The sequence below is a fragment of the Rhea pennata genome, chromosome 11, assembly GCF_028389875.1.
Source record: "Rhea pennata isolate bPtePen1 chromosome 11, bPtePen1.pri, whole genome shotgun sequence".
NCBI classification, from domain to species: domain Eukaryota; kingdom Metazoa; phylum Chordata; class Aves; order Rheiformes; family Rheidae; genus Rhea; species Rhea pennata.
The window spans coordinates 9,388,107-9,406,582 of NC_084673.1; the positions used below are offsets into that span (position 1 = coordinate 9,388,107).

Below are 18,476 nucleotides of genomic sequence, written 5' to 3' on the forward strand. Positions count from 1 at the left end.
TCCTTAGACATTGCCATACGCACATCATCAATCAAAACTATACTGATCATAACATCAGCTTCCCCCAAAAAGCTGTTCTGCAGAAGAGGACTAATTTCACGGCTTCCCTGGTTCCTATCTTCTGCCCTTCTTTTTGAAGCTATTCAGCTCCTCACTGTTGCTTTTGCCTGTTAAGCACTCTGCATTGGAACCATCAAATTTATCTGAACGTTTCAGCACTTTCCTTCGGCACTTGGGCGCTTTTCCATGCGATTTAATGTTTTGCCTTGGTTCTTGTTCTCTAGCATCCTGGCAAAACGTTTCATGCTTTTTGGTATTCTCAGTACCTCAACGTCTTGCCTCAAAGCGTCTCTTTATTGTGATGCCCCAATGCCCACAACTTTCCTTGAACACTTTTCCGTTCATCCTGGCATTTTGCCTTGGTGTTGCAGTGTATTCATCTCAGGACTTTTGTGTTCCAACCATGTACTTTTCCAACCATGGTTTCAGGTCTGCAAATTTTTTCTTTATGACTGTGCTCTAATTCTCTCCTGTGCACCTCTGCAGCTGGTTCTTTCCAACCCCATGGTAAATTTACCACGCTCAAGGCAGGGTCCAACTTATCTCACACAGTGGCAGAACATAGTGCTCCTGAGTACCAGAATGTAGCTTCCTCCTTTTTTTCCTAAACTCCTCCTTTCCCCAAATAAAATAACTTAGCAAAAAGTACTGAATGACTGATCATCAAATGCTGACACAGAAAGTTAACGCAGTGAGGTTTACTCTTTTTGTGTGGCATGGGTTTCCTAGGTTTTTTGTTTGTTTGTTTTAAAAAAGTTCTGGTTAGTTAGATGAACAGTCACTGTCACCAATATTGCTGCTGCACTACTGTTACCATTATTATTTGACGTCTATTTTTCAGTCTTTTTCAAATCAAATTATATGATACTTTTCTGCATTTTCACCAGAAAAAAACCACTAACAGAATGATATCAAGCTTCATTTTTTTCCCCAGGATGTTTGAGTCCAGTGCTTCTTAATGACCAGCACTGTTGCTTTCTTTTGGAAAGAGATGATCATCTCAAATTCTTAATTTCAATGAATTAACTCCTCCTGGATCTGTGCCAATTTTTAATGATAAAATATACTGATAAGGATTCTTTTACCAATCTTTTTCCAAAGTTGGCTACTTCACTCAGCAATACATGCAAAAGTTACTGCATTAGACATTCTCATAAGCAAAGCAAACGGCTCTTAAACAAACCCTAAAAATACTTTGTTTCATGAAATACACTAAGTATAATTTCTTATAAATGTCTGAAAAACAAAAACACTAACTTTGAATGATGTTAGATACGTTGTTTTCTTACACATCAGCATAGCTCTCACACATCAATCAAGATGAATGCATTCATACCACTGTAAGTCTTTATATATATATATATATATATATATATATATATATGCGCTACATAATGTAAATATATTCAGCTTAACACCGAATTTAATTTCAAAGAAAAAAATTACCCTAAAATTGCATTTGCTTTCCTTACAGTTCTTAAAGCAACAGTGGCAAGTTTGGGGTGTATTTCCTCATCTCACCAAGTTAGTTAGAGTTAACATGCTGGTCAGTAAGATGAGAAAAAGAATTACATCAAGACCCCACCACAAGCCATCCAACTTTAAATCTTACTCTTCAGTAAGTGCCATGCAAGAGAAAGATAAAAACCAAACAAGCAGTGAACAGCATTCTTATTAGACTCCTCATCATGTCCTGAAAGCAGCAGGGTTTTGAGATAATGGCAACATGCAGCTATTTACAACTTGTTAACCTTAACACTAGGCTCTGAGAGCCAAACTGTGCGCTAGCTGGCATTTTTCCTAAAAAATTGCAAGCCTTTGTGAAGGAAATAGTCACAGTATTTCAGATTTTCTTTTGGTGCCTACTGCTTTCATAAGAAATGTTCTTTTGGGGGTCCAGATCTACAGAAAAGCAGGGGTCAGTGGAGACAGACAAGCACAAAATTGTACTGTTGGGCATATGATTATTGGCAGAATACTTTTCTGTAATTCAGAGAAATCAGAGTCTAAATGTAAATCCATGTAAAAAGAAAATGTAAAAAAAAGAAAATCTAATAAGCTACACCTGATATTTAAGACATACCCAAAGGCAATGCCACTATAAAACATGGCACAAGATTCTTTCAATCCATATACCTTTAAAACAAGTCTAAATTACCTTTTTCTACTTACTCTATATTACAACAATGATTCTACATGAACGAGTATGTTCCTTTACATTTTGTGATATTTCACTCTTAAGCTAGAACAGACTTGATGTCCTTATTTTTGTGCTGTTTTGCATTTGTTGCCACACTGTTAAAAAGGCCAGGATTGGAAGTCTGCTCAAGAGGATTTTGCACACGGTGTTTCAGGTCAGAGATAAATTTTACTGGAAACCTTGCTCAAAACCTGAAAGGCCAACATTTAACTCAGACCAAGGACATAAGCACACCACTTTCATGACCAGTGCATGTGCATACATACATACATAATACACGCATATGCTTTTAATACAAAAAAGAAAATGCACACACATCTTGAAAAAAAGTGCTTGATGGTAGGAAATCTTCACAAAATACTAAGAAAAGTCTGCAGAAATATCAGTCCTTTAGGGATGGCTAATTCTGTTTTGGAGTCCTGAATATTTCCAGCATGGCAAAAGGACCAGATTCACAGTTACATACTGAACTGCCGAAATCATGTTGTGAACGGCTGTGTCAGCTGAAACATATTTTGGTCATAATGTTGGGGCACAGCACTTTGTTATGCATATTATTTGCAAAGCGTGTGACCTCTTGGAAAGCTGAATTAATGTGAAACAACTATTGTTATGTTCAACACAGATGCGGTTAGGACATGGCTCATGTTTTGTTGTTGTCCAAGTTTTTAGTGTATTTATGTTCCATTAAAAAGTTACGCCAACAAAACTACTGCCAAAATTCACTAGAACTAAAAACAAACTGATTTTATGGCAGCCTCTAGAGCTTTCTACAGGAAACAGAGATTTACTGCAGTAAAATATTCACAAGAATCTTATTTGATATAAGTTCAAAACAACAATTTTTGACAAGTTAATTTAAGAATGTTTCTTTGCATTCTATCTGCTAGAAGTGTATTTCAAACTACTCTCTTCGCTGAGCCTGTAACAATTCAGTAGGAAAAAAAAACCCAAAAAACTAGGATTAAGCAAACAGCTTAATCACAAAGACCACTAATTATGAGTTTTTACTAGTATGTTACTGGTTCAGTCAAGCTTGAGTGAGTAATCAAGGGTCTGAAGTGCCTTGTGGAAATACAAGTCTTTTAGCAGTCCTGTGCTGTCACTTTTTGATTTGCAAAGAAAAGTAATTCACCAGAGGATTGAGCTGTTTTCTTGGAATTTATTTATTTAATCTACAGAGCTTTTATTAATTCATTTTAATTTAATTTAGAAAAATCAGCTTTTCAACATAAGGCCTTCCAAGCTGATTAACTGTGCAGGAAAGGGTTTTTTTTTTTTTTTTTTTCATTCTAATGCTTCTCGTAATCTAGAAATCAAGGAAATACTATTTTCCTGCTTCTTCCATTCAAATTCAGATCAATGCTATCCTACCTATAAAAATTTCCAAACAAAATAGTGAAACTGAATCTCATGTTGCAAACAGATTTGCTTTTAACCATACTTTGTATTTCATTAGAGAATGCTGCACTACAGACCATAAAGAGAAACAGGATTTTTTGGTTTGTAACATTATCTTCAAGATTTTCTGTTTCAAAAAAAGAAATGTACAGATAACTCATATTCATCTTTTCTTTAATGACTACTCCCAGCAGAATGTTTACAGCTTTTTTAACCTGTAAATCTCATGAATCTCTCAAGAGATTCATTAAAAACTTAAACACAATTTTCTTCTCTTACAACAAACAATACTCTGGTAATACCTTCTAATAATAAACATAGTTCAAGGAAAATTGAAAATCTGTGATTTTCCTACGGTTATGTAGCACATACACATTACCTGCAACATTAACTGTACATTTAAGTTACAGTATCTTGCCAAGCCATTGTTGCAATGAAATATCTTTTGGGAATTTGTTATGCAGATTCAAATACGGGAAGGATCAGAAAAACCTCCCAGGCTCTGAATTTCTGGATATTATTTTATATTTGAATAACTCTATTTTCTTGTATTTGCACCAATGCAACAAGAAACAGAATCTGTTTGCTAAAGCAGAATACTGACCTTATTCAGAACAACTTCTTTAAAAGAAACAAATGTACAACTGAACATTTGTAATATCCTTATAGAGATAGCTTAGATTAGCATTAGAATAGTGTAAGCAGCTCATTTTATAGCTAAAGCTGATTGTGTATGGTTCTGTGAACTATTCCTGATCATCAGTCAAGGAATAGCTTTTGCTGAATTATCACTAGTTCAGACTGGCTCATCAGGGCTTCTCTTATTAAGATTTATTTGATAAAATAATCCATCCCTGAATATAAGACGGAAAGAAAGTAATTGGGAAATGTTCCCAGTTGATGACAAAAATAGAAAACCTAAATGATGAAGAGTAACAGAAATCCAGTTCATCCCCTCCTCCACACAGTTTTTTTTTAAAAAAAAATCTACTGGAGATGACTAATTATATTGACATTTTTATATTCAGCACCATCAGGGTTGATCATCTCCAAGAAAGCCTAACCTTCACGTCTGAAACGGATGCTAACAAGCATGAAGTAAATGCTATGGAATATAATCTTTCTGTGCAATATTCTGCATATTCAGGAAGCTATACAATATACATATCAACACTCTATTATTAAACTTCCCATTGATGGAAAAGGAGTGCCTGCATAGGCTATTTTCTGGAATTCAAGGGAACTGATTTTTTTTCTGGCCTACCGGAGATTTCCCTGTAAAGACCACTTACTATTTATGCCCATCTAAAATTCACATCTGCAGGGCCTGAAAACGTCCAAGACTGAGGTGGTCTAAAGCTAAGACGCTATAGATGCTACATACAGCCTTTTATGCTCTTCAAGATAAATAATTAGTTTAAGAACCTTTCCTTGATGTTACGTGAAGGAAACAATCTAACAACTGTGCTTCATGAGTAAACAACTACAAATAAACTGCAGATAGCAGAGATTTATTGAATTTTTTTAGTAATAGTTAAGTATTTTTAAAAGGAAAGAAACCGTTCTTGTACAGGCAGCAGAAACAAAATGGATACTGAAATGGTATATTAAGAATCACTGACTGACAAAACTGAATGAGTACATAAACATGCTGAGTTTTCAGTTAAGAGTGGCCCCTCAAAAATGAACATAGAAGTCATTTTTAACCTAAATTTCAATTAAATTCATCATATGCAGTATTACCAATGGCATCAACTGATAAGGACATGGAAAATAAGTGAGAGTGCTGAAAGGAAGAAACAGTCTAATCCAATTTTACCAAAGTATCATGAAATGCTAGTTCAGAGATAACCACATTCATTGCTACTTTCTAGTACACAATTTTTGTTTTACTGCCTGCTTTGAAAAATAGTTTCATGATGAACCAAAGAATAAATTAGAGCTTTTGTAATCATAAAGATCCTTCAAAAGATAACTGGTTTTAATAGTCATGTTCCAAAATTTATGTACCTCTACTTTAGAGCTACAACCTTGGTTAGAGGGAAAAAAAAAGTCAAAAAAAGAACAATGCAAATTTAACAAATACAAGGTAGCAAAATCACTTCACTTCCCTCAGTGTCTCTGCACCCTACTCCATTTTTGAGGTTTGAGGAAAGTATTTGCGAAGTCCTTTCCAGTCTCAAAATACCGTAACTCTAAACAGGCATACAAGGTATCTAGCTGCAGATCAGCCCTGTTAGACATTTAAATGCCAGCCTACACAGTGTTCAGTTCTCATATTCTCAGAGCAAAAACTGGAAGGCTCTTTGCAGATTCTAGGAAAAACCTAGTTACACTATGAGTTAATAAGACACAGGATCATAGGATAATTCAAGTTGAAAGGGGCCTCCAGAGGTCATCTAGACCAACCTCTTGCTCAAAGCATGGTCAGCAGTAAGGTCAGAGCAGGTTGCTCCGGGCTTTACCCAGTCTGGTCTTGCAGCCTCCAAGGACGAGTCCTGCACACCCCCTCTGGGCAGCCTGTCCCAACTGCAATTTTTACTGTGGTGAACCCAGTTCATTCATCCATTGCTGTGACCAAGAACTATTTAAGGAACTTCAGTGCTATAAGAAAGTGATATATAGCATAATGAGGAACCAAACAGGTAACTTTTAGGGTGCTTTTCAGTAGAAGGTAGCAGTCCTTAGACCAGTTTAAAAATTCTTGTTTTTATAACAATTTTAAGAATCTTTGTTTCGTTTACAGTGGTCTTCTCTCATATCTAATGGAAGTACTTAAATTTATGTCCATAGGATAGTCTATTCTCAATCTAGTCATACTCCCTCTTATCCATAGAATGTGTTCAGTCCCTTTCTAGAAACTTCATTTCTTGCCTTTTTGTAGTGAATCTGTCAATCAACCTCTAGACACTCTTGTAATAAAGCGCAATAAACTATCAACATGAAGCATCAGAAGAATACTCTTCACAGATACAAATAAAATTACACTCTGTCCAATGTGTCCACTCCAGAAAACGAAAACGCACAGGCGGGGGGGGGGGGGGGGGGAGATTTGTCAGATTTGTCTTACAGCTATGAATGTCAACTAAATTTGGTCTTTCAAGACCAAGGTGGGGGGAGGAGGGGGGGAATCAGATTTTCTTATTCTCAGTTCAAGTGTTTAGAAAACTGAGGCTTCTTTTTCTTTTTTTCATTTTTTTCCCCACAAAAGTACAAAAAACGTACAGCAAGTCTTCCTTAGAACCAGAAATGAAACTAAAAGGTATTTCACAGATCAAAAGCAGCACTTTAAACTGTGTTCAGGAGAACACTGTTGAAATGCACTGAACAAGCAACTTGTTGAAGTTGCAGCCCATCTATATAACCTCAGTTCACAGAGGTCTCCAAAGATTACACCAAATAGCACACATTGACACAGGAATGGCAAGCTACATCGAGATACTGCTCCAAGAACAAAAATAACAGCTCTCTTGTTCACCAGGCAGTTCACCTTCCTGTGCTGTTCCTCAGTTATCCAGTGCTCATCGAGCAAACAAGAACAGCAAGGACATACCAATCTTCTGAATATGAGCCGAAAACCCCAATCCAGACAAAGCTAAAACCTGTGATCTATATGGAGCAATCAACATCTTTTTGCATAGAATATTTAGGTTGGAAGACACCTCTGGGGATTCTGCCTAGCCAAACCTGTTTGAAGCTTTTAAGTTCCATTAAAAAAGCCTAGGGCCTTTCCAAGCAAGTTTTGAAAATTTCCAAGGATTACATGAACATTTTTGGAGTATTCAAAATCAGTGGAAAAAAACCCAAGTCAGTTATTTCCTTTGGGTTACTACCAACTTTATCTTACGTGCTTTGAGCTTCAGCTGATCAACACCTATCCATGGTAGAGCTTTACTGCTGGGAAATTCAGCTGAATACACCATTCAAGTTTAAGAAAATAGAAAAAGGTAAAAGAAAGATATGAAAGATCCAGACAACTGATCTAATGTGAAGTAACACACATAATATAGCTCAAAATCACACTACCATAATAACTTAGAAAAAGCTGTTTTCAAGATGCCTAGTTATTCATTTGATTTCCAAAATTACCAAAAATATTGCATACAGGTTCCTGTAAGAACCAAATGGAATTATCTGATCTTGAAGATATATCTGTTTGATATACTAGATTCATCTTTGGTGTAACTTTATTGATACAACTCCAGAAGGTTCTGAAATACAACCTATCGTAATCAGGAATGATTTGGGGAACACCAAGGCTACTTAAATTAATGCCATTGTAGTTCATTTCTCTGTTTTCTGTCTTCTCTTGAGTACTGTTTTGCAGGTATTTCTATTCTCATTTCCTACCTGTTAAAAAGTAAAGAGTGGTTTTATTTGAGCATCTTTCATCATTTCAGCTTCAGTGTTCCTTAGATATTTTTGATACTTTATCTGTCTTCCACCTCAGTCATAGGCATGTATTGTAAAGGCATGGTGATATACATAGTATTATACATACAGCCACATCCACAGCAGTTAAAGAGGTGTTCTGATCCAATTAGCATTTTAATCTAAGTGCCCAAAATTGTTCAGAAGTTAGTGTTTTCTTGATTCTGTTTGATATCTCCATCAACAGCTTTGCAGTTTGATCAGCAAGGCGATGGCTTTAGCTGCAGCAACCACTAAATCAAGTCATAGAGCCAATACTCTGAAGTGACAGCATTTTCAGAATTTAGAGCCATACTGCACCACCTGCCAGCCTCATCTAAGTCACTTACTCTAAACCTTTTTTCAATGATTTCTTTCAAGCTTTTTTAACGTTTATAATATAATAAAACCTAAAAGTACTGTACCTGCCAAGATGAATTACATATGAGGAACTGAGACTGTAAATGTTTTTTGAAGACTGACGTTGCACTACTTTTTGATTCAGCTGTTATTTTTTAAAATATTCATTTTTGTTAAGTGCAGTACAATGAAAATACAAACACTGTGCATTAAGGGGACTCATAACATATGACACTTACGTGAATGAATCTGGGTAAATAGTCAGATTAAGCTTTCATCAAATTTAATAGGAAAATGTTCTATTTGTTTATATTTTCCTACTGATGCTGAGCAACATTAACCAAACCTGAAATCTATTTTAAGTTTGCAAGATAACAAATACCTGTATCAAACAGCCACTGAACAGATTACATGCCTTAGTATATGAAGATAAACATTCCCACATAGCAAAAATATACTAGAAATTTTAAAGTACCCTACACAGTGGTTTCAAAGAGCACCACTCAAACACAGAATTGGAGCCCAATTTCATTCATCTTAATGTTACAAACTTCCTATTGGGTTTGAGGTCCATAATGTAATACAGTCACAAAAAGACTGTCCCACTGAAACATGTTTACCAGCACTTTTTTCTCCATCTTGATGGATAACATTATGTATTTCAGACACCTCTCAGATTTAGTCTATCATTCTAAAATGATTAAAAATAACATCAGCAATCATAAATTCAGATGAATTTCATTCCGTTCTTTTCCTTATTCCTAAATCAACTCTTCTGCCAATGTTGTAACTTCTCTGCATTGTCTCAATCTGTCTAACTGAATTTTGAAGTTTAAACCAAGAGAAAGTAAAAACAATCTCTTCTTCCATCTGGAATTCAGGATTAATATGATTTTCTTAAAATATATCTGGGATTTTTCCCATGCTGGAGGTTCAACTTAGTAGCAATTAGTTAGGATCAATTTTCTGCTATGACACTCCTTTCTATAACTCACACTGATATTAAGAGAAGCTATACACACAGAGAAACTAATTTGAATCCAGCAGCATTTCAAATAATGTCTAGAATCCATACAAACACATTTCCATACTCCAAACTGTGAAATAACTAACCTAATAGATGGAGGCAAAGGACAGAAGGTGCAAGTGTTTAAACTGTCTTTGCTGAAGCAGAATTATCATAGATATTCTACAACTCAGGTTCTGAAGGCTGTATTCAGCTTTGACACGAATTTTACAGGCTGGCTGATAATCAGTCTTATTTGTTCGATGATCCTCAAAATACGTAATGTGAAATAAGAGGTAGTAAGCCACAAACTCAACCCAAATACTGTAGAGCCTAACTATAACAGGTTTATTTCTGCCACAACTTTTCTAATTCTTCTGTGTCTCCTCTTTTATTATTTCTTAAGTAATTAAAATCTGCTAGAATAAATTAAATAAAAAGTACATAATTGTTCCTTTAAAAAGTGTATTTATTGCAACTCTAGTAATTTTTGCAAGTTTTTATGTTAAGTTCATAGTTTGGTTTTAGGTTTTGATAGAATAATCACATATTTGAGTTGCACCATATTTTGAGTATAAGATGATGATTAGTTTTAATTTTTAGATGGTGATTAGTTTTAATGTGCCTAATATTACAGAGCTATCAGAAAACTTCATTGAGGTACAAGCTGTTAGTATAACAACTCTTTAATACAGATGATACTGTTTTAAAAAAATGTGTTTTTTTAATTGAAAGTGGACAAGCTCCAGGCTGCTCTTTCAAAGTCCAGTTCACTTTGAAAAATGGGACTTATACATCCAAACTATGGAAGTCCTTTTGAAATATAGCCCTGAGTTGTCTGATAAAAGTCATTAGCTTACTCCTTTAACTCAAACACACATTGTTGTCAAAGATCCTAAAGAAACTCAGTTTCTGTATCATTTAAGAACAGCATGAGTTCTCTATTATTTTATTCGTTTGCTTATTTTTGTAAAAAGGAGTCTGATGTCTTTACCAAGCTTTCACCTGCATGTTAAAATGACACTTTTACTTCCATTAGAAAATATCCTTCCACTCTACAGTATTATGCTCAGATAGATACTTCAGCTACATTAAAAAAAAAGTGAAAAAAACAGTGGAGAAAAGGAAAATTAAATTTATTTTCAGGGACAAGAGAAGAAAACAAGATTTTTTAAACCTCTTCATTAAAACATTAAAGAGTGATACAGTCAACACCCAAACTCTTTTGAGAGTCATCGGTATTTAGTTGCCCATGAACATCTCTTTATTCAGCACAAATCTCAGATCTTTCAGTGAAACTAGTATATGGTCCACTACTGACACAACACTGCAGACTGGAAGGTAGCACTGGTTCATTCCTCATCAGAAGGTTATGAAGCTTCCACACAGCATAACTGTATTCCCTAGTTAAGAAAAACTCAGTTTCTGACTACAATTACTAGTGAAACATTTGACACAAGACTAGTAATATCTTTGCTTTCTGCCTCCCATTCACTTTGAAGTGGCCTTTTTTCCCCCGCTCAATGTACTACCTATGTTTGGTGTTTTACCTTTTGCAGCTTAAAACATGGGAGTTAATGTTGTATGATCTCATTTCAAACATACTTTGTATTATTCTTTAAGGTACTTTGCGTGTAATTCTTGAAAATAATTTTCTTTGAGAATGTAGATAAAGTTAGCTTTATAAAGATAAAAGCTTACTGTTATTTGACTGAACACACTGTCTAAAAACAAGTAAAATGTAACGGGTGGCCCACTATTCTTTAGTCTTTTTAGAGGTTAAAGAAAATTTCTGTTAAGAAAATGTGGTTTAAGGTGTTTTCCTGAATGTTCTGTCTTTCTAAGAAGTTTATATATCAAAAATGGGAGGATGGGGAACAATATGTGAATACCAAAAATGGTATGATGGTTCAGTGTTTTTCTTCATCATTATTCCAGATTGTATACAATTAAAATACACTCATTTTCCAGTGCCAAGGGATTCTTCCATAATTTTTATTTCTACTATTTAGCAAATGCTGTAAGCAACTACATGTGTACGCATGCATATGTGATTTTTTTTCTCAAGTTTATGGCACAATCATAGAAAATAAAGTAGCTATACCTGCTACTTCTACTGCTATTTGGCCAGAGGCAAAGGGTCATTCTCAATTATTTTATAAAACTACAAAAAACTAACTAAGGCAACAAAACTCTTGATTTACCTTAGTTTTTTAAGAATTCATGAAACTGCTGACCTCCTAAACATTAAACATTAGTAACAATTTTTAAAAAGGATTCTATGATAATTAGGCACACACATATATTTGCCCAGCAAGCAGTTAACTAGTCTACTGTAATAGAATCCAGATTACAGTAAACTACTAAGAAAACCCTAGTTTACCATTCACTCTGGCACAGTTTCATATGCTCACAAGACAAAAAATAACACAGAATGAATTTAATGCATTTCATTTCCATTTTTTTCATCACAAGAGTTATTACTTTGTTGACTTCTATTCTAGATCTTAATTTAAAACACATTGCCACATACATTTTCCAAAAATCAATTACATGATTGACAAGGTAAAGCTGTTACTCCATTTAATTTTAACTTTAGCTTTATGCCTTGTATCTTGCATATATTTATAAATCGGTTGCAGCTACTATTATCTTAACAAACTAATAGAGTAAGGTAGTCAGGTCCCAAATTATCGCAGTCTGGAGTTACATGTGCTTATCACAGCTCGTATTCAGTCACCACTTAATTGTGAATTTTCAAAATGGAAGAAACCCCCTGCACTTTATGTAGCTTTAGTGAATGTTATGATGCATTCTTCCCCTGTTTAACACTGACAAATCAAATCTAGTTTTTTTGCCATAAACATCATAAATGCCCTAAGAAAATCTCTTTCCAATTTGTGAATCCAACTTGCACCTTGACATAATGCTTCCTATTGAAGCTACTCTCCATTTTGGGAGAGGAAGACCAGCATACTTAATTAAATCCCATGATCCAAGTAACCTGTGTGCCTGTCTCACAGTTTCCTAATTCGTGTCTGTCAAGAGACAGGAATATACATATATTCTTTTAATTACAGAAGCTATCACAAATTCCGCACAATTGAGTAAAGAAGAGTGTAAACTATGACTTTGACTGGCAGAGATCAAACTCATTTCCTCTTCAGAGTCATGAAACTTCTTTTTTCAGGAGCATTATCAAAAATGTGACCCTCTAATGAAATCTGAGCTAGAGGAAAGCTAAGGGCTGGCAGCGGACACTTTTTTCCTAGTTGCTCCCTACCGTACATTTTAATGGAACCTACTGTTCTAACAATCATCACTCAAATAATTTTCACTTCTCTTTCTCTTTGGGTATTGTGCACCATGGAATAGAGCTGGAAACAAAACTGCTTTCCTTTAGTGTGCCCAGGTATGTCAAAATAAATCCCTTAGTTCACAGATTTCCACACATATACATTTATTTAACAAACTAGCATAGCATAGTGACAATGAAGGTGCAAATAGCTGGTTAAATAAAATATGCTGTGCCTAAGGCATTGCAAACTTTCACTTGTTGGATTTTTCCTCTTTAGTATGTATTTCCTGCCACTTTACTAGACAGCATAAAGCTCACATAATTACTAATTAAATTCCTACAAAAATAATAAAACTATATCCTTAAGGATGTAACAGATAAACACTGATACACAAACAGACTGCACCACCAGAGACATCTTATTTCTAGACCAGCTTGGAGGAAGAAAATCATTCCCAAAACAACCATGTCAAATCAAAGCAGTATACAATGCAAGATGTTCCACCGGCAGGGAAGCGAACCAGGCAGTGTTTCTTAGCACTACAAACTGCCATATTAAACCTAACAGTGATAAGTTTTAAATACAGTGGGCCACCTCTGCTTATAATTTCACTATTGAAGTTGGAAGTCTCCAACAATTTTAACACTCATCTGCATCTCTGAGAGCAATATTTGGCTCTCTGCTGATCTGGTTATGTAGGCCCCCTTGAAATTATATAATCCACATGGAGTATTTTGCAATTTACATGAAGGAAAACAACACTAATCTGAAAAGAACTTTGCCTGAAAAGTTAGTAAAGCGCTTACTTTTAAGCAGCCTAAATTCTGCCATACATGCAAGCAGAACTGCCACAAAGCAATGCCTTCCATATACCCTATTAACTCCTGAACGAACGGTACAGCAGAAGCGTAGATTACGTAATGCAAGAAGCAATTATTTAAGGCTATGTTCCAATAGGAATGCTTCCGCAGACTCCAAGAAGCTTTGGTTCAGACCATGTTGGATCAAGAAGGCTAAAACTTATGTTATCTATGGAAAATATTTTTCTAGAACATCTGAAATACAGTCATTTTCAAAAGAATATTTATGAAAGCGATGAAATAGAACTTCAAATAAAAAGAATTTCTAATTATGACGCAGATGCAGAAAATCCAATCACAAGACTGTCTACTGACTAAATTTAAAGTTATTTTAAATCTAAATTGTCATTATTTATAATAACTTCATGAAAACTCTCCTGCAAACATTTTTTCATTCAAATAGGAAGTATTATTGGGTAATTGCAAAAAAAAGTATTCTTTTTCTGTGCTTGAAAAATGGATTTCTAAAAAGTATTTGTGTAATTAAAAAAGAAAAACCTTCTATCCACTTGAGAGATGATAAGTGGTATTATCATCACTCAAAATGTGTTTTCTACTCATCTTACTCTTACTCACAGTATTACACCTTAAAGACAATTATAAGGACAGTTTAAACTTTTGCTGTCAGTGGAGCTTTTAAATGTGCAAAAGCTAGTAGAAGTGTTTATGCTTTCTGGCAAATCAGTCTACTAATTCAGAAACCATAATTGAAAGAGATTGTCTTTTAGACCTATTTTCCTTATTTTACTGTTGGATAATGAGAATGGGTGTCTCCCCACAGACCTAAAGGGATAATCAAATTCCCATTTCTGCTCTAAATTTCCTGCTCCATCCTGCCATGCCTGTTATTTGCAGTGAGCACGAATTTTCAAAAGACCCAAAAAGATACCGTCACTAATACTTTACCACAGTAAAGAGAGACAACTGTTAGAAATTTCCTCTTAGGGATCTCATTGAAGAAAGAGGTCATTGGGACAAAAGACTATTAATCTCACTTATGAATTTGTATTTAAACTACAAAACTTTCAACTCCGACAACATACATTTATCCCATCCAATCCAAAATACTTGGAATAAAGATAACGAGCTGTATCTTGAACCTACCACCTGAACACAGCTAGTAGAGCACATTAAATTTTAACACTGAATCCACGTGCACTTTTACATATAAAGTATAGACTTTAAATTCTAAAATAAAACATGCACAAAATGTTTATAAACATTCGACTTTTCTGTATTGTTGAAGCAACTACTTTACTTTACTGTTGGAACAGGGCTATATAACTGATATAGACAGCTGTAAAAGATTTTAGGATCCTTCAGGAAAAAGGGTTATTTTGAGTGTAGACTGACCATTAATACTACTCACTGCACCTGTAATGGGAAGGCGTGATTACTGCAATGGCTGTTCTCAGGTGGACTACCTTAAAGGTGTGCTTTGGCAGCAGCACCCCAAAAATCCTTTTAACATTTATGTCTGAGAATCAACATTATCCAAAATTTAGAGCTGTTTCAGCTTTTTAAAAGGATACTGTCAGTGGTTAAGTTACAAGGTTTGGATTTTTGTTTTGTTGTTCTTGTAACTTTACCTTCAAAATAACTAACTGGAACAATGCCAGAGGCATTAGTTGAATACAAACTAAGACTGAACCGTTAAACTGAGATTGGACTAATTCCTGTTTTGAGCCAGTGCCCTAGCCCCTGCTTAACAATCACAGACCACTTTAAAATCTAGATTTAAACACTCACCTGGATCCACAGGGGCTTTCTAAATCTGAAAAGATTTTTTTTTCCCCTTTTCATCTCTAGATTTTTCAGGCAGGGATTATTTTCTACTGAGCTTTCTATAAAAGCAACTTCACAGTGCTCTACTAGCAAATGCCAATTTTGGTTATACATCATTGCTTTGGACCTCTCTGTTTTTTTTTTTTTTTTTTACTGCACAAATGTGTTTAACGTAAGATTAGATCCCATCTTCAAAACTGAATGTTAAATGACTAAACAAATGGGTGTTTCAGTGGAAAGACTGACATATTCTTAACTACAGCAGTGTGAATGACTCCAGTATAAGATTACTCAAGTCCACACAGAATACAAATGCAATACAGGACCACAGGTTCAGATCTTTGATCTCCTTTTTTGCAGAGGCTGTGATGTATAAAGCCAATTCCACTGAGCAGACAGTACTACACTGAATATAAATTATCCTTTAACCATGGCAAGGCACTCTTATGCTCACATTTGAAGAAACGCTGCAAGGATGAACAATGCAGCCATGAAGCAGTAAGAGTTCTGTAGAAAGAAATGCAAACCAAGATCTGAATGGATAACCATGTTCTGGAAAGACAAATTTGTTCCTCAGCTGCTGTTCAATAAAATTAAAGGCAAATCTGGAATACTCATACATACAGAAGTATGATTGAAGAACACTGCTTGTTCTTTCTATAAAGAAAAAAAAAGCATTAGTTAGTACTACAGGAATACTTGCTTTATTTTCCAGATTAAACATCATTCCTATAAGCAGCATAACAATTGATTTTTAAAATATGGACACCAGCAATCTCAACTGAACATGGCTTGAAATTTAAACACATCTTGTCCAGATACCTCTTTAGTGGAAGAACCCTCTGCCTACTGAGCTTACACTAAGCTCCCTGGAGTTCAGCTATTAATATTCTAAACCCATCTTTTACAATTCACAAAAAGTCTCCTTTTGCCAAAATAAAACACTTGAGAGGAATTCACCGTGCTTAAGCTGCTTTTCCTCATTTTATTTAAAATGAGCATTTCTTTCTCAACTTTATTCTATGCCAAATATACAGTATGAGAGACACTCAAATGTGGAGGCATTACCTCAGCTTACATACACAGTTCAAATGGGAAAACAAATTACTTCTGACCACCTCAGATACTTGTTTTGTTATATTCTGTATGATTTTACATCAACCAATTCTTTTTCAGCTGTACAGAAATACTAATGAGCATTTTTACAGAAAATTTGTGTGTTATCTCTGTGGAGTTATAACTTAGATGGTTCTAAGAAACAAGTCTTTCCAGCTGTGATGTTTATTTGTATACCACTTTGTCTGTACGTGTGAAAATGTTAGTAATTTAAATAAATAACCTCCTCTCCCTTACCTCTTTTGACCTGTGTAACCTGACCGATCAAAACTACTTCCACCACTGACAAGCAAAAAGTCAAAATCTATCTTTAGCTTTCTGTTCTCTTTGGATTGCCTTTCAATAAGGCTTGAAGAAGGTGCTCTTTGTTAATCAGTTCTCTGTGCCAGAATGAAATTCAGCAAAAAATAAGGCAATTGCGAACTGATAACATCCACTGCCCTCAGCTCTGCTTTGGTTCAATAAACTTGAACATCTTCTCCCCTCTTTTGCCAATCGAGATAAGCAGGAACAATTACTTAAAATGAATTATCATCTCAAGCTCAGAAAGACAGGATCAGACAAGTCTAGGCAATCTCTCTTAAGCTTACAGTTTCTTTTAATGTCCAAGAGGGACAAATAAGTCCCTGTTTGCCTCTTGTCACCTACCTTAGAGGTGCTTCTTACAGGCTCCTATGCCAAGGTTGCAAAAGGAAAATGAGACAAATCCTTTGCTTTCCAGACCACCTACAAGGCTTCTGCTTGCAACCAGCCGGCTGTAAGCTTTGTGCCACTATGGCAAAAGTCATAAATGAACCATTCCTTCCCTTCCCAAAATGATACAAAATATTCTCTCCTTGCCTCCCTGTGATCTCCTCTATCCTTGCCTTTCTCTTATCTCCATAGCTGAAACCAAGTATTCTTTGGACATCACTGCAATGCCTCTAACCAATTTTATCTGCATCCAGAGCTTGAGTAAATTAAAATATATTTCAGCTTGATCTCTTTTTTATCCTATTCCATTACTGCACATACACAGCAACTTTAAGCTTACAGACATCCCTCCACGGTTCAAGAAAATCCTTCAATCAAAGAACTTCTTTTACAATCCAGCATAGTTTTTGCTCTCTCCTCTCTCCACAGCAGCTAGGCATTTTGATGCAATCCTCATTTAATGCAATCTCCATTACAGGATTATGATCACATCAATAAAATGCTCCATATGTTTTTTTTTTTTTTTCATCTCTTTCCCTCTCTGATTAGTACGAGGCACTATATCTGCAAAAACACCCAATCAAACAGGATGATGGGATGCTCTGGGGAGGTGGTGGGGGGCACACATTCAACACAGCGCAAACTGCCCATCAGAGACCAAGACAGTGGATCCCCTCATTCCTGAGCTACAGTAAGTTAGCTGTCTCCTTGCTGCGAACACAGATCACAAACATGGTGCATCTGCAAACTAAAAATATCTTTTACAATCACTTGTGAGCTCCGTGTACTTTTCACAAAAGCAGACTTTCATTTTACTTGACCAGTTCTAGCCTATTAATACTGTGCTGGATGAGCTGCTGCTGCTCTGCCGAGGAGGGGATGCTGGACCAAAGACTCGAAGCCGTATAAAAGGCTATAGGAATCCCGCTTCTCCCCGAGCCCCCTTCTTACCTTCAGTTCCTTCCCGGCAAGGGATGTCAGTCCCCAGGGCTCCTCAGCGCACCGCCACGGCGTCCAGAGGAGCGAAGGCTGCCCCGCGGCGTGGAAGTTGGGCTGCTTCGCAGCAGCAAATCCTCGATCCGAAACCCAAGCCGCTCCCTCCGGTGCGGCGCGCCGAGCCGGCTTCACAGGCACTTCCACGCGCGGAGCAAAATCGTGAACGGAGAGGGGGAAGGAAGGGGCAGCAGGATCGTAACTTTTAGGTAAGCCTGAGTTTGTTTTATTTCTGTTGGGTCGATTATTTGCCTTGCAGCTGCATGGGAGACGGAGGCAGTCGCTGCCGGGAA

The 18,476-nt window shown here is 35.9% G+C and overlaps 1 protein-coding gene across 1 annotated transcript in view; it reads right to left on the bottom strand.

Moving 5' to 3' along the window:
- The window catches only part of LOC134145154 (protocadherin-11 X-linked-like), an 82,677-nt gene extending 64,422 nt beyond the window's left edge, over positions 1 to 18,255 (bottom strand). The window contains exon 1 of the mRNA XM_062584397.1: positions 18,142 to 18,255. The gene's annotated coding sequence lies outside the window, so the exon portion shown is untranslated. The remainder of the gene's footprint in view (positions 1 to 18,141) is intronic.
- Between the last annotated feature and the right edge of the window lie 221 nt (positions 18,256 to 18,476).